We start from the raw sequence: 17225 nt of genomic DNA on the forward strand, positions 1-17225 counted from the left end.
TACCCTACACTACATTGATACCACAACACTACCCTAAACCACTACCCCAAGCACAACACTGCCCCTACCCCATTCCTGTCCCTACTCCCAAACACTACCCTGCACACACCCCCAACTCTACCCTAAACCCTAAAACACTACCCTACACTACACAAAAACCACAACACTACCCTAAACCCGAAAACACTACCCCCAGCACGAACCTGCCCCTACCCCCAAGACGTTCCCTACACTGAAACACTACCTGGCACGACCTCCCGACACCACACTAAACCCTAAAACACTACCCTACACTATACTAACACCTCAACACTACCCTAAACCCTAAAACACTACCCCATCACGATCCTGCCCCTACCACCAAGACTGTCCCTACAAATTAACCCTACCCTGCACGACCCCCAACACTACCCTAAACCCTAAAACACTACCCTAAACTTGCACCACAATACTACCCTAAACACTAAAACACTACCCTTCACTAAAACCACACTACCCTAAACCCTAAAACACTACACTACACTAACACCATAACACTACCCTAAACCCTAAAACTCTACCCCAAGCACGACACTGCCCCTACCCCCATACCTGTCCTTACTCCCAAACACTACCCTTCAAGACCCCAGACACTACCCTAAACCCAAATACACTACTCTACACTACACAAACACTACTACACTACCCTTAAAACAAAAAGACTACCCCCTGCACGATCCTCCCCCTCCCCTAAACCCTTAAATACTACAGAGCCCCTTTTACCTCTCTCTCTCCTCGGTTCCTGTCTTCTCCAGCTTCCTGCGTCGCCATCGTCCCTTTCCACACAGCGATGTGGATAACCTTTACTTCACAAGCATTATAACGCATGCAATGTATCAACTTGCGTAGTAAAGGCTACGCGTTGTAACATTGCATGCGTTGTAACGCTTGCGGAGTAATGGAATGCAGTGTAACAGCCGTGCACTAATGGATGTTTACCAGAAGAGATGCATGAGGAGCAAATGCCTACAGACCGTAAAGGGTGCATAGAGACCCTAAATGGTCCTTTTGGGCTTACCATCTAAGGGGACATGGTCTTATACATTCGAAATGCGGTAAACAGTTCACTTTTGCTAGAACCTTTGCAATATAGTCCATCCTTGCCTTATGGGGTAAACATGTGAAACCACAGCTGGGGGACTAGAGAAATCAGGTGTAGGTGCACTTTAACCATGGACAAAAGTACATTGACACTGGAACACAGGCTTGAATATCTTGAGTCAGACTTGCCGCCTTTCCTGTTGTGAATGCCAAAAGACATCAGGAAACTCCCTTGCCCTCCATATCTTAAAGGACTATACATAATCCTTGTAATTTGGCATAGTCTGTGTGGATGTTTGGTGTTGAAATGTTCCTCTGTTGTTGAATCTCTTAGAGGCCTCCATATGTGCAATAACTTTTGTGTGTGGTTGTACATAGCGCCCCGAGAGGTAGCTGGAGTTTCAAGAGTATTCTAAAAAAAAAAAGGGACCTAATTGCAAAGGTATTTTTTATTAACGTAGGTTTACAGACAAAAATAGCTCATTTACACCAGCCAGGAATTCACAAAAGGTTTCTTGGCAGTTGTAAATGCACAAGAAATCTGCCGTGGTAACTTCAACGCAAGGGGTGCGAAATGAACATTACAAGGTGTGAATAGCATTGAAAGTGTACATGCAGATTTGTGGACATTCACAAACTGCATTACGACCCCTTTCCAGTCTGGAAATGGGTGTAAGGTTACTCCATCTAATGGCTATAGTAATTTTCCTTCTATAAGGAAAAGGGGATCTGCTCACCCCCAGATTTGTTGGAGTGTAGGGGAGAGCCTTTCAAATTAAAAAAAATGTTTTTCTCTTGGGGAAAAAAAACACCTGAATTTTTTTTGCATTTGTATAGCAGCTTCTATCACCCCCTGTGCCTGTACGGAAATCTATGGTATGTAGATTTTCGCACAAGGGGAAAAGAAGCCCTTGGGAAATTAATCATGACATTCTCAGTTGTATGCATGGGAAACTACACCCAGTACATACTTCAAATACTTGTAAACTGAAAAAACCCATAAAAGTATGTTTAGGTGGAGATGTAAATCGATGCCTGAAGAATATCTGATTTGGAGCATACATAACATGTTTGTACGCTGAATAAAGCTCCTCCTTTTGGTCCAAATAATGTAATATTGGGTATTTAACATACAAAACAACCTTGGATCTTGGCCAAGTTAAATAAAAAACAAATGATACATGTGATGTGCATGAATCTGAGGACATGCATCGTATAGTTAAATGCAACAATGTAATTTTATTTAGGTTAGATGAAAATGCATGCACTTGCGTTTTAATTGTTCACAACTGACGAACCAGTATTTGATTGTCTTCTTGTTTTCAAGCTCTGTGTGATAGAAAAGTTTAAAATACAAATAGAGATTAAATATTTCAGAATGGAATGATGGATCGGAATGAAGGAGACTAGAGATAGAAAGCAAAAGCGAGAAAGAGCTAGAAATGTAGTAGTGGCAGAGTGAGTATTATAAAGAAGACTGATAGAGAGTGATTATGAACTATTATTATTGGTTGAGACTATTTAGCCGCCAGGCCTTTGGCTAAATAGTAGAGATTTTTTACTATTTGGCCGGCAGCCTTTAAAAATCGTCAGCAACTCATTATAATTGAAAGGCTTCATTCCAGTCTCATGGCAGAAGGAACAAAAACAGATCTGAAAGAAATTGAATCTATGTACCTAGCATATGTCAATTAAGTCAATTACTATGACAAAATTACTGTGTGGTTGATGATGGCATTCGTACCCAATCCTAACTAACCCCTTTAAAAAGAAGTGTAAGAACAGTGGAACAACCTGATTTCCAAATGTGAAACTTGAAAGGCAGACTCTATGCACTGTCTTTATAGACCTATGGGGATAGTTGATGTCTATCCTATTATTTAAAAATGTTTTACCAAATCGAGTAGTACTGATTTTATACTGCCAGCATTTAGAGTAAAGTAAGCAAATATAGCTACTAGGGGCCTGATTACAAGTTTAAGTGTAATGTATCACTCGTTTTGAATACCAACACCCTCCTGGACCAAGGCCACTCCGCACCCCTCATCCTACTCAACCTATCAGCGGCCTTCGACTCCGTCTCCCACTGCACACTAGTCGCCAGACTACACGACGCAGGCATACAAGGAACAGCCCTGGACTGGATCCGATCATTCCCATTTGTCTATTTTGCCAGCATCAGACATTATATGCTATCAATCAGAGCTCAGAGTGTTAATTCTGGCTTTTCATTCACTTTGCATGCTCTTGTTTTTCAGCAAGGTTTCGCCATCAGTTTTATAAGTGGACTGGACAATTTGGGGGCTTCTAGGGGTTGACAGAATAAGAAGCCTGGATAAGAACCATTTACCTGAGGGATATCCTAATAATTATGGCCTATGCTCCTCCTCCCAGTCTACTTCCTTATTTTTTCCCTCTCCTCCTGGTCTTTTCCATGTCCTCTGGTCTTGGTCATTCTGGTTCTTTACCAAGTCATCCTTTTCTGGGTTGTTTTGGACCTCCAAGTCCTCCTCCACACCCTGGTCCTCCTCCACACCCTGGTCCTCCTAGAAAACCTAGTACTGGTTCCTGAATTGGACGCTCCTGTCTAGTCCCACCTGGTCCTGGTCTTCTTTGCCCTGTTCCTTTTTGTAACTTCCTGGTACTGGCCCTTCATGTGCCTTGCCATATTTACATTGTTTTTTTCAAAAGCACCCATGCCGCGCTTTTACTTTGTCAGCCACAGGCCTTTATTTATGGGCTCGCCATAGTTACATGAACAAAGACATTGTTTTTAAAAGCGAACCCATTCCGTGCTTGTACTTTTCACATTAATGGCGGGCGTGCCCGGTAGAATGCCTTGCTGAAATGATTTGGGAAAAGGTATGTCGGGGTAAGCGCCGGAGGCCTCACAATGTAAACAAGCATTTACAATGCAACAGTTTCGCCTTTGCAAAAGTTAGAGCTATTGGCATTGTAAATGACAACATTTTTGTTTATGTGTTGGTTTTGAAAACAGATAAATAAATGGCATTGTCATTTACAATGCCAATAGCTTAATCTCTCACAAATGCCACACACACCCACAGAGAGCCCCCCACACAGAGCCCTCCCCACACACAGAGCCCCCCCACACACCCACAAAGAGCCCCCCACACACACACAGCCCCCCCACAAACACAGAGCCCCCCCACACACACAGAGCCCCCCCCACACACACAGCCCCCCAAACACAGCCCCCCACACACTGAGAGTCCCACCCCACACACTGAGAGCCCCCCCCCACACACACTGCTGCTGTTTACAAGGAGGGGCCGCATCAACCGAGAGGGTGACATAAGAAATCCATTGAACTAATCCGACGAGCGCTGCCTGGAAGTGTTTAATGTTTTTTCTCAGTTTGTGGAAAACAACTAATATTGGGTCACTGGATATTTAAAAATAAAATAGATGCAGACTTCTTTTTTTTTTTTACTATTTCTCAAGCGACTTGCCAGCTGAGATGTGAGTGTAGGGAACCGATTTTTTTGGGACCAATCTAGAAAGTGGTGGGCAATACCCATTCTATGGCATTGAAGGATTGGTCCTCAGACATAAGCGTGCTCTTTTGGCCTGATTGAGGACCCGTAGACTTCTAGCTGTGGGAAAACATTTGTATGACTGGGCCCACCGGTTGCCAAGATGGACATTGTCAGGCACTGGAGTAAGAAGGAGGCTCTTTCAAGAGAAGATTGGATTAGTGGTATCGAGAGATGTATGCCCCTAGAGCAGGGTTCTCCAAAGTTGGTCCTGGAGGGCCACGTTGTGCCAGATTTTAAGAACTACATTTATCTAAATGGAGATATGCTAAAAATCTGGAATCTTTCCAGGACCGACTTTGCAGAACCCTGTCCTGGATGTTCCGGTATACTGAACTACAGGTGGCCCAACCAAAGCACGGTTAAATACTCTGCAACCGAACCCACTGGGACTTTACATTCAGGAGCCATGGATTGAAAAACAAAAGGTTTAACTTGAAAGTGTACATTAGCACATCCTCAGTAGCCACGTTACACATTTGTTTTCCAACACTACAACATCCTTTGCCCCCTTTCCTTACATTTGCATGCCTGCCACCCCTCCTCTGTCATGTCTGCGAAGTCTTCAAGTCCTGTTTTCCCAGTTTCAGTGTTTATGTTCTGAGAGCTATGTAAATCTTTCCGAGACTTTCCCTGGAAATGCACCATCATCGCCACTCCTGCTGGCAGTCAGAGCAAGAAGACAAACATTGGATGGGCATAAAATCTTGAACTTCCTCTTCAGAGAAGGAGGGTGGTATACCTGTCGAGCACTGCGGCCATGTTTCCCTAGGGCTTCAGGAACACCAAATCCCCACTTTAAATTCTCCAAAGCGCCTCGAAGCACCCTGGTTGACAATGAGAGCTATACAAATCTAACCAATCACTTAGATATGTACAGTACAAGACCTGCAATAATGAAGTCTTAGATCGAGAAAAAGACAATGTATTCTGCTCCCAACAGCCCAAACTTTCCAGTGGAAAAGCACGGTAAGTCTACCTCCTGCTGGCAGTGTCAGCAGAAAACCACATATTGAATGGGCAAGTCTCCAGCATCGCGCGCACTCGCTAAATTATCTTAAGGGCAACAAGCGAGTTGACTGGTAGATGGAGAAATACACAAACACAGCAACGATGACCATAGCCATAAATAGGGCACAAACTCAAATATTAACACATATCTAATACAATTACAACCCATACATAATAAAACGCACCTTCTCCCCACCGTCCAAAACCGGTCCTTGAAAGACACGGGAGCTGGCAGTCTCAACAGAAAGCCAAACATTGAACGTATTGTACTCTAATGTAAACATTTGATGGCCAGGTGAGATCTAATTTCCTAGCAGCCAAAAAGCCAACCGAGGTTTATGTTCTCTGGCTTATTTAGCTCCGTGAACCCAATGTGTTCAAATGTTTTTTCTGTTTGTCTGACAGTAACGTCCAATGTTTTTTTTCCCCACACCTGAGTGAGAGCACTGCCATTTGAAGGAACATTTGATACTCCTGGAGCTAATGCATGGTACACCTCTACACTCTAATATCAATTAGTCCAAAACGAAGGGCATTTTCTTCCATTAACCATAATTGACCTTCATATTCCATTAACCCCCCCTATCCCACTCCCTAAGGGGCGCTAGCCAGAGGGTCTCCCCGGTAAATTTAAAAGTCAATGCAGGCACTCCCAAGGTCACAAACTCCACGAAACCATGGCAACCCCGCAATCGGCGCACCTCCCCAGCTGCCTCTCATCGACACAGGCGCGTCATTAAGGTAACGACCTTTCCCCCGCCCTAATCTCCACGTGCCTGCTGCACCTGGCATCAAACCGCACGCGCAATCCAACAGCTTTATTTATCGCGTCGGGGGCAGGTTTTATTCAGTTTATTATGATAATAGTGGTTTTGATGACAGGTCAATATTCCCGTTTAATTCATTATGCCTATTAAAATTGACCACTTGTACTTTTGTAACTTTACTAGTAGTTCAACATTTAAAAATTGAAGTGCAGAGGGGCATTTTACCATACAAAATCCGATAAGCGGTAGCTGCGACAAAGCAGCGCGAACTGTGCGAGAGAGGTCGTGTAACAGAATTCGGCTTTATTTGACCGGCATACAATGATAAGCAGAAGCGTCGAGTCTTCCAATGACATGAAAACCAAGCACACAAAAAATCAGGGCGTAGTTTGCTCAATAAGATTGGGGGGGTGTTATAATTTGCAACAATCACGCGAGCTTAATTAGGCAGGGCACATGAGAGGGACTAATGGGTCAGTGGTAAAGCAGAATGTGGTTTGGCAGGGGTAGTAAATAAGAAAAAAATATATTTTGTAAAATAACCAATATTTTTGAAGACTTTCAAAGCAGCGAGGGAGAGAGCGTGCGTGTTTATGTAAATTCTTGGCAAAATCCGACAGACCCTTCACCATACCCGGCTGAAAGCAGCTGCACCCAACTATTTGCCATAAAATATATTTATTGGGGAAGGGGAGGGGGGGAACACCCACCCAAAAAACCTGAAGCTACGCCCTTGTAAAAAAAATAAAAAAAAATAATAGTGATTATAGAAACGGTGCATCTCCCTTTCACCCAACTTTGCTTTTATCCATATTTCATTCCCCCCCCCTCGCTGCCTCTTTCCCTCATCCTAGTTTTTGTTTTTCTTTTATCATGTTTCTCTGTCACGTCCGTTTTTCTCTCTCTTCTTTTTCCGTGTTTCAGTCGATAGCCCTCGCTACTCTAACCGTTGAAAGTGCACGTATTTTGCTAAACAGTACCAAACACGAGTTCGTGTTTAATTATGCAGCCGTTGGCTCAGTGAGCTACTAGTGGTCTGTGGCCGACCCCATGCTCACAGTTTCAAAGTTAGAGTGTTTACTCAGCATTTCATCCTTCCGAGATCGATAAAATGAGTACCACTGAGTTGATAACACTAACCACCTGTTATTCAGCCAAACGACCTGCGGGATGAACGTGCACTTTACAAACATTTAACATTACATTCACAGCGCTTACTATCCTGGCGAGGCGGTGACATACATGTTATGCTTATTTATGCACGGAGTGTTAAAGGTAAATCTTGTTAATGTACCCAGGATTAAAAAAACAACCCTTGGCGGTAGAGCTTTTAGTAAAGCGGCAGCTCAATTATGGAATAGCCTACCTATTGACATTAGAAAAACAAGTGATCTACTGCCCTTTCGAAAAAAGGTAAAAACATGGCTTTTCCCGAAAAACTCAAATCTTTAGATCTTGAGTCCTTGTCCCCTATCTGCTGCACAGTATTTTTTTCAGCCTAGGTACCCAGCGCCAGGATGCCCGTAGGGTTGCAGAGCGCTTTACAAATGGCAAAATAAATAATAATAAATAAATGGGCATACAACCTGTGGAGCGGCGGGGACGTGACACAGACGGCTGCCTTCCTCAGCGTGTGGAGACGTCTTTGTCAATCCCAGGTACACGTCTGTGGTTATATTAAGTTACCGCCCACAGACCGTTTCCCGGAAGTTAGACTGGTAGTTTGGTAGGGTGGAAATCGCCTCAGCCCCTGCTCCCTGACTGCGTCACTTGTGTGTTGTTCTTTGTTCTTATCGTGCACTTTGAGTTATGCCCCAATCATAAACTCATAAACACTTTAATGGCAGGGTCATAACGTGGCTGTCAGCCCTTTTGTGTGGGTTTCATTTGTGTAACTGAAGCTAATTAATGTATGTGGCGTTTCAATAAATTGTGCGGAAAGGTGAACTCTAGTTAAAGCTCACGTTACGGCATATTTCATTTAAATCTTCGTCTGTTCAGTAGTGGAATTACTTTTTTTAGGTGGTAAATTAACAGAATTTTACCAACATCTGCCCCAATGCAATGTCAGATAAAACAGTCAGGTCCCGGGCCGGCAGCCAATCACAGCGCGGCCCGGGGAATGACGTCACGGGGGTGTCCCGGCCGGCAGATTCGGGGGCGTGTTTTTCGCGCTCTCCCCTTCCCATTGGCTGGAAGGTAAAATTCCAGCCAATGGGAAGAGGAAAGGGCGGGACTTAAAAAAAGACACAGAAACGCCCCCGAATCGCGTTCTCACGGGGAAAGCGTGATTGACAGCCAATCTCTTCCAATGGCTAGCCTCCGTTTATGGAGCTAGCCAATGGAAGACAGAGGCGGGATGAAGCCCCATAGTGTAGGATCATCAGATTTCGCCCTGGGTGGAGAACCTGCTTCGCAGGTGCTACGGCCAGGTCGAAACCTAAAAAGCCAGGCGACGTGGAGAAGTAGGTAATGGGTAGTCTATTGTGCTTTCTGCACTATGTGTAGTTCACTTTCGGGTTGGTCCTGACATCTGTGTGAGCTTGGCGTTGTGAAAATGATTTTAAGTAGCTGGCGTGTTTTATTTGGTTTGTTCAGGCGGATAGCTTGTCTCTGTTGTTTTGTCAGGGGAACAATGAGTGGACTTTCTGTGTTTCTCTCTGTATCACACCGTGGAGCTCCAGGCCTGTGTGGAATGTGATGGAGTGTGAGTGTTGTCTGGGAATCAAGAGTTAGAGGTTCAGAAGGAGGCAGATGCTAAAGTGCAAATACCTGCTACGCTTGGTCGGGCTTCACGATTTCCGTACTAATTAATATTAGGACTAACACATATTTTAAACTGTGCAAATGTTTCTTCTTCATGCTACACACAAGAGTTCACTACGCAACATAGCGACCACATTATATATTTATTTATTCCATTGTGGTTTGCTTTTCAAATGAAGTGCCTTCTGCTCATCTCTTTAGAAATGGATTGTGCTGTCTCTGCTGGCATCTTTAAAGAACATACACTGTATATTTCAGAGGGATAAAATAAGTTCTTTAGAGGAATACCACGAGGAAACTCAGTTTTCTGCTATTGTTTAAACGTGCCTGTAAATGCAACTAACTTTAATAATGGTGCTCTAATGTGCAAACAAACGTATTTCAAGGATATCCTTATTTCATATGAGACTTATTTGCACTACAAGGCAAATAAACAGTTGCACATTTACCTGGGAAAGAGTGTTTGAAAGCCTACTTCCTTCCTTCAATTATAAACTTTGGAACTTTGAATGACAATCAATCAATCAGTCATTTGTTAAGCGCACTACATAGCCGTGAGGGTCTCAAGGCGCTGGGGGGGGAGGTGGGGGCTGTTACTGATCGAACAGCCGGGTCTTTAGTGTCCTCCTGAAGGTCAGCAGGTCTTGGGTCTGTCGTAGGCTCAGTGGGAGGGTGTTCCATGTCTTGGCGGCGAGGTGGGAGAAGGATCTCCCGCCGGTGGTTGTTCTTCGGATGTGCAGGACGGTGGCGAGTGAGAGGTCAGCGAAGCGTAGCTGGCGGTTGGGGGTGTAGAAGGAGAGCCGTCTGTTGAGGTAGGCTGGACCGGTCTTGTGGAGTGCCTTGTGTGCGTGGATGAGGAGCTGGAAGGATATCCTCTTGTTGACGGGGAGCCAGTGCAGGTTTCTCAGGTGGGGGTTGATGTGGCCGTGTCGTGGTACATCGAGGATCAGTCGTGCCAAGGCGTTTCGGATGCGTTGTAGTCGATTGATGAGCTTGGTCGGGGCTCCCGCGTAGAGGGCGTTTCCGTAGTCGAGTCTGCTGCTGACGAGGGCCTGGGTGACTGTCTTTCTTGTATCTGTCGGGATCCATCTGTAGATCTTGCGGATCATGCGGAGGGTGTTGAATGACAGTATTAAGATTTGCAAATGGCTCTTGTTTAAAAACAATGTGCTTGCACATGTATTTAGATGAAACGCATAACTGTGATAAATACATTTTTGTGAAATAAATCCCAGCAAAGGTGAAATCAAATCATGATAAAAAGGCAAGTATAATAAACAGAATTTTAAATCATTTGGAATGAAAAGGTTAAAATAAATAGAAGCTAGATGCATCTCTGATATAATTCAGGTTTTCCACAGATTTTACTTGACATTTTCGGGTTATGTTTGAAAGCGAACATTGACTGTGGCTCTACGGCCACAGGGTTGAGACAATATCGGAAATAAAAGTTTAAAATTAAACATTTTTATCAATCTAGATTTTACTGTATTTTGAGAGGCCAACGTTGTTGTCACTACAACACAAGGGCTCAGGGATGTAGTAAATAAAGTGTGTATATTTGCTGGTGAAAGAAACCCCAGTCACACAAGTCCCCCCAGGTAGTTCTGCAAAGTTGTCATCATGCTATGCTTGAATGTTGGAATGTGGAGTTGTTATTACATATTTTCACATGGTTTCTTTTGAGAGTGAGTACCTCTCTTGCTGGTGGCCATCTTGCTTCTCTATGAGCATCAAAGATTCGTAGCAACTACTGTATTGAACAGGGACTAAAAGTAAAAGCTTGACAGATTCAATCATGTCCACACATCGACATCTAGGGTGGCATATCTGCCTGTAATGCAGTCTGTTGTAACGTCTGCTCTATTTTATGCTTTAGTTTTCCCAGTGGCCTCACCTCCTCGAGACAACTTATTGACCTTCACCCACTAACAATTGGTGGTAGTGGTTAAACCTGGAGCTCACATACCTTTTTGGATCGAGCCTGAGTCAGCACGCAAGCGCTGTGAGACTGCTGTAGTGGAGTATGAAAGCGAAGCCCGCCCACTCTCCGCCAAGATTTTTCATTGTCTTTGTCTTTCAAAAATGCTGACTTCTTATTCCTCAATAGGCTTGTTTGTCCCTCCTTAGTACCATCTTGTCTTCAATTGTACCCTTCCATGGCGACTGGCCCTTTTACTTTGGCTGTTACACGGTGCATGTTATTTAGTCTTGGAAGCCAGTTCAATGGCAGATTTTCCTCCAGATCCGAGAAGCATCGGTGGCCTCACGCAGGAAGCATTACATTACTATAATGACATTATTTTTTATCACACCTCTGACCCGGAGCACTTAACAGCGTGCAAAATTAATCGGAGGCCTAAAGAACCCGATCACGCTTTGCCAAAAAGAATTCTGCTGCTGCCTTGGTTTTCATTGTTGATGTGTGAATTTAGGCCAAGAATGCCGAAGAGTGGTTATTATATTAATGCAATCTCTATAGGCCTCTGCCATATCTCTAGGCTTTTGGTGAAAGCTGCGACTGCCATACAATATCAAGCATTTGCGATGCAATAGGTCTCGCATTTGCAAGGGTTTCAGCTATTGGCATTGTAAATGACAATTCCTTTTATTTATGTATTGTTTTTTAAAACATATAAATAAAAGGCAACATCATTTACAATGCCAATAGCTTAAGCTGTCCCAAATGCGAGACCTATTGCATTGCAAATGCTTTTTTTTTAAATACCACCACACATCCGTTGACCACTGTACTCTTCCTCCTGAGGAGGTCGCCAGACCTACCCCATGCCGTCATGGAGGAGGTCTCACCAGATCTTCCCCCGTCCACTGATGAGGGAGCCTTACCATGCCTTTCTCTCTCTTGGCCTGTGAAGTTCAACGCCGCTTTAAGGGTTACCACCAGAGACAATGCCAACGCTTCCCCTTGGGGTGGGTGAGCCTCACTAGACTCTCCTGAGTTCAGACCAGTGCTTACACCTGGAACCAAAACAAACGTTGTGAAGTCTGCAATATTGGCGCTCCTCCATAACCCCTGCCTGTCGCCTCTCCTCCCCGGAACCCACACCCAGATCCTCTTGTCCAACTCACAGTCCTTGAACTCTGGGTTCTCCTAATACTCCCAGATCTCTTCATTTGGGCTACCGATCCTTCCCCTGCATCCTGCTCCCACTTGCTCTCCTCCACCGTAGACCACCCGTTGTGTGCACCCTGCTTGCATTACCCCGCCCCCTCCAACCACTGCGTGTTCCAGCAACTGCTTGTGGCAGCAGTGCTCTGCCTCCTGACTCATCCATGGGGTAAACCATCATAGTGGGCCATTCGGCTCTCCCCCACTCCTCATTGGCTTAGGGGCATTTTGTGTGTGACTGTGGCAACAGCGAACAGGACTAAACAGCTCGCACCATGTTTTCAAATGCCCTGTGTGCCGGCCAATGCAGCCCCTGTCTGTTTCTTCCTTCGCACATTCACTTAAAAGATCTTCTCTGAATGCCTTATGTAGAAGGCGTAGTGCTGATTCAACCGTCCCTTCAAACTTTGACAACACTCTATGTCCAAAAAACACCTCAAAAACTGCCGCCTTCACCTGCTTGCTACAAGCCATCGTGTCACTTCACCATAAAATGGTGGCTGGTAGCCCAATATGCCCGGATTTATAAGGTGGTTACACTCCTGCTTACTAACATAGGTCAAAATCCTGTTACAATCATCTGGATTGTACCACCTGCCCAAGAATCCCGGGAGTATATCCCCGCTGGTTGCCTGCCCCCCAAACCCTTATTTGGGAAGAGGCTGGCAACAGTTGCCCTAATCTTGGTTGTGGTTCCCCTGCTCCTTGTAACAGTCAGCGAGCATCGGAAGACCCGGCCCCTGCATTCACGCCGGACGGCTTGAGCGTGTACATAAATAAAGGTGGGCAGAACTGAGCTAGGCAGTCTGCGTGTACGGAGATACTGTGTGTGCGTGTCATTTTTGCTGAGGCCGCAGCGTTCAGCAGAGCATACAGTTGTCAGGGTGGGTGCCCACCCGTGCCCACCCGGATGTAACACTGGCAATGAGGATGGAGCAACTCTATGCCTGTTGGTGCTCCCTGCTGAGTGGTGCCGCAGTGCATCCGCAGTCTGAGGTACTGCAGTGGCAGGAGCTTTTCCCTGACTCTGGAGCAGCGCCGGGGCAAGCAAAACTAGGCTGTTTCGCCCCAGCACCTGGCATCAACCATGCAAGGCGTTCTACGTCCACGTGACCACTGGTGAGTCGCGCATAAAGCAGGAGAAGGTCACACAAACCGGTCCTGACACGGCTCAGCCTGCCCACGTGCGTCAAGGCTACGCTCATAAGTGAACAGCGGAAGGCCCAGAGTACCCATACTACCACTAGGCGCATTACGGCCGCTCACCAGGGTACAGCACCCCAGCTGTGACGCCCAGCTGCACTCACCACTGCCACCATGGGAGACCAAGACAATGGCGCTTAAGCCCCAGCAACAGCCCAGATGCACCCCCTCCAGGAGTCCTGCCACCCTTCAGCGAATTGGCAGACCCTGTCACGGCAGCGCCAAGGTGGCAAACCTGGCTCGGCTGCCTGGAAAATAATTTTGTTGCCACCAGGGAAACAGACGGTGGGGTGAAGCGCTCACTGCTTCTACACTACGCAGGAGAGGTGATCTACCTACTTTTCAAGCATCTCCCTAACAAAGGGGCCCCCAGAACTGCACAGCAGCGGTCGCTGCCCTGAATGCACATTTTGACCCCCAGATGAACCCAGACTTTGAACATTTCAAGCTAAGACAAGCCAAGCAAAGAGAGGGGGAGTCAGTAGATTATTTTCATGCACGGCTAAGAGAACTTGCAAGGTCCTGCGAGGCCTCATCCTCCGGCAGCCGAACATCCCCATGAATGACATGCTAGTGTTGGCACAGTCCCATGACCTTTCAGCGGCGCGGGCAGAGGAGATGGACCTCGCGCTAATGCGTAACGCTGAGAAGAGCGCCATCGTCAAGACTTAACTGGCTGATGCAGTCAGACCGAAGTATAAGGCCCGCAAACCACTGGATCGCCTGCCACACAACCCAAAGAGCCAATGTGGGTACTGCGGGTACGAGGAACACCCCCCACAGTCAATCCCAGCGCAAGGGAGAACATGCACAAACTGCCGCATTGTGAACCATTTCGCCTCTGTGTGCAGAAAGAAGACGCAACGGAGGGACAGGAAGCGACCCAAACAGATGCGGAGGATGGCCTGCCTGCTATCGTGTGTCTCGACATCCCCATCAGGGGGGAAGAGGAGAGAACAAACAGTCAACCAGAAAGATGACTCAACATTGGAGGAAGAAGAGGAGACGTACCTAGTCTCATTCACCCAAGCCCTGAAAAAACGGAGACGGCTCCAACCTCAATGCATGATACAGATAGCAGGGTCAGAAGTCAATTCAGTAATTGATACTGGGGCGTCAGTGACGGTCATGGAAATCCAGCAATACAACAAGTTGAAGCCCAGACCCGACCTCAGACCATCAAAGACGAAGATATTTGCATATGGAAGCGACACACCGCTACCCCTCCGAGGCAAAATGACTGTGCCAGTGCAGTCCGAAGACACTGAAATCACAATTGACATCCACGTCATCATCCAGGAGGCAGATACACTGTTGAACAGCCATGTAGAAGAAGACCTGAGACTAATGACATTTGCCAGAAGTGTACAAGCGGACCAGACCAAAGAACTCCTCAGCCAGTTTGAAAACGTGTTCAAGGGACTAGGACGCATCAAGAGGGCCCCCATCAAACTACACATAGACCTGACTGTCACGCCAACCGCCCTACGGCATAGGAGAGTTCCCTTCCACCTCGACCGCTAGTGGAAGAAGAGCTGCAGAAGATGGAAGACCAAGGGGTCATAGAGAAGGTGTCAGGGTCCACGCCATGGGTGTCCCCAATGGTGATCTCAGAAAAGCCTGGCCAACCGGGGATCAGACTCTGCATCGATATGCGCCTTCCCAACAAGGCCATTCGACGCGAACGCCATATAACACCGACCATGGATGACATTGTGGCCGTCTTGAATGGTTCCCGATGGTTTTCAAAGCTGGACCTGAATGCCGGTAATCATCAGCTAGTGCTAGCAAAAGAGAGTCGATACATAACCATGTTCAGCACACATCTAGAACTCCGAAGGTACAAACACCTGAATTTCGGCATATCTTCCGCCGCTGAAATCTTCCAAAATGCAGTCAAAGAGATCCTGGTCGTCTACCTGGGGTGTTGAATGTGATTGAGGACATTCTCATCCACTCACAGACGGCTGAAGAGCAACGCTGAAAAGACTCCAGGACCACGCCACCCTGCATAAGGAGAGGTAGCTGCTGTTCCAACAAAATATAGAGTTCTTTGGCTACCCGTTCACACAGGAGGGCATACAAGACGACCCGCAGAAATCCCAAGCCGTCAAGAACGCATCAGCCCCTCTCACCATGGCTGAAGTTCGTAACTTCTTGGGGATGGTTACGTACTGTGGTTGCTCAATCCCAGATCAATCCACCATCGCAGAGCCACTCCGAAACCTCACCCAAGCGAACACCATGTGGCAATGGGGCCAAGTCAAAGAGACGGCAGTCCAAGCTGCCAAGAATGCTCTCCACGATCACACCACGCTGGTGTACTTCAACCCCACCAGGCAAACAGAAATACTTGTGGACGCCAGCCCCATAGGCCTAGGGGCAGTCATCACTCAGGAACAAGAGCCCAGACGATGGCTGCATCTAGCATATGCCAGCAAAGCACTTTCCCCCCGACCAAGAAGCGATACGCTCAGATCGAGAGGGGGGCCCTGGCAATCCGCTGTGCCTGCAGACATTTCCACTTTTGTCTTTTGACTTTTAATGATTTTGTACATTGTGTGACTTTTGTTTTTTGATGTTATTTGAAAATCACATAAACATTGATTTTATGGCTTTTAAACGTTTTTAAATTTAGAATGTAACCCTGGCAAGGGAGGTACCCAATAAATTGCATCCTTTTATATATATTTTAGTTTTTTCAGTTTCTTCCTGTTCTAATCATTACCATGAAGATCTAGATACTGCATAGAAACCCCAGTAGCCATGAGAACTTAACCCCACAATACACTGCCCATATACTTTGAACTCATTGGTCTAGTTAAATTGACCAGTTAACACACAGGGTTGCTCTATTTTCTTTGTATCTGCTCCCCTCCCTGTCACTGAACCAGGGGAACCTTCCAACTTACTTTTTTGTGGACATTTCCACTTATACATATGTGGGCACCCATTTACTGTTGTCATAGATCACCAACCCCTGGTGCTGTTATTCAAAGGCTCAGCACCCCACCCACCACCACGTATCGAACGGTGGGCCATCGGACTCCAGCACTATAAAATGGACGAAGCCTATCGGCCCAGCGCCAAGAACCCTGCGACTTCCTCTCGAGACACCCAGACACAACGGAAGTGGGGCAGGATGAACCAAGCGCTGACGCCACAGAAGCCCACCTAAACATGATTTCGGCGTTCACATGCCCTCGAGCGTTGACCCTCGAAGAAGTGGCAGCGGCAGCCGAAAAAGACCCTGTCATCACCAGAGTCCGGGCCGCCGTCCAAGAAGGGCAGTGGCGTCAATTCTTACACTCAGCCAACTCATGAGTAGGCCCCGAAAAAGAAAGCCTGATATACATGTGGAGAGTCAGGAATGATCTGAGCCTCACCCAAGGAGGAATCCTACTCAGAGGGACATGCATCGTCATCCCTGCGTCCATTCAACTACGAGCAACACAACTTGCCCATGGAGGGCACCAAGGAGTGGAGAAGATGAGGGCTCACATGCAAGAGAAGGACTGGTTCCCGGGGATGGATGCCCATGTGGAAGAGACAGTCCGGAGATGCCCCTCCTGTCAGGTGACGAGTGGGCCCAAGAGAAACGCACCCATTCACACCGAGGAACACGGGAAAAGTCCCTGGGAGAAGCTGAGCGTGGATTTCAGGAGCTTCCCGGACAGCCGAGTCACCCTAGTCGTAATAGACAGCCAGTCA

This window comes from Lissotriton vulgaris, chromosome 2_1 (genome assembly GCF_964263255.1).
Source record: "Lissotriton vulgaris chromosome 2_1, aLisVul1.2, whole genome shotgun sequence".
Classification (NCBI taxonomy): Eukaryota; Metazoa; Chordata; class Amphibia; order Caudata; family Salamandridae; genus Lissotriton; species Lissotriton vulgaris.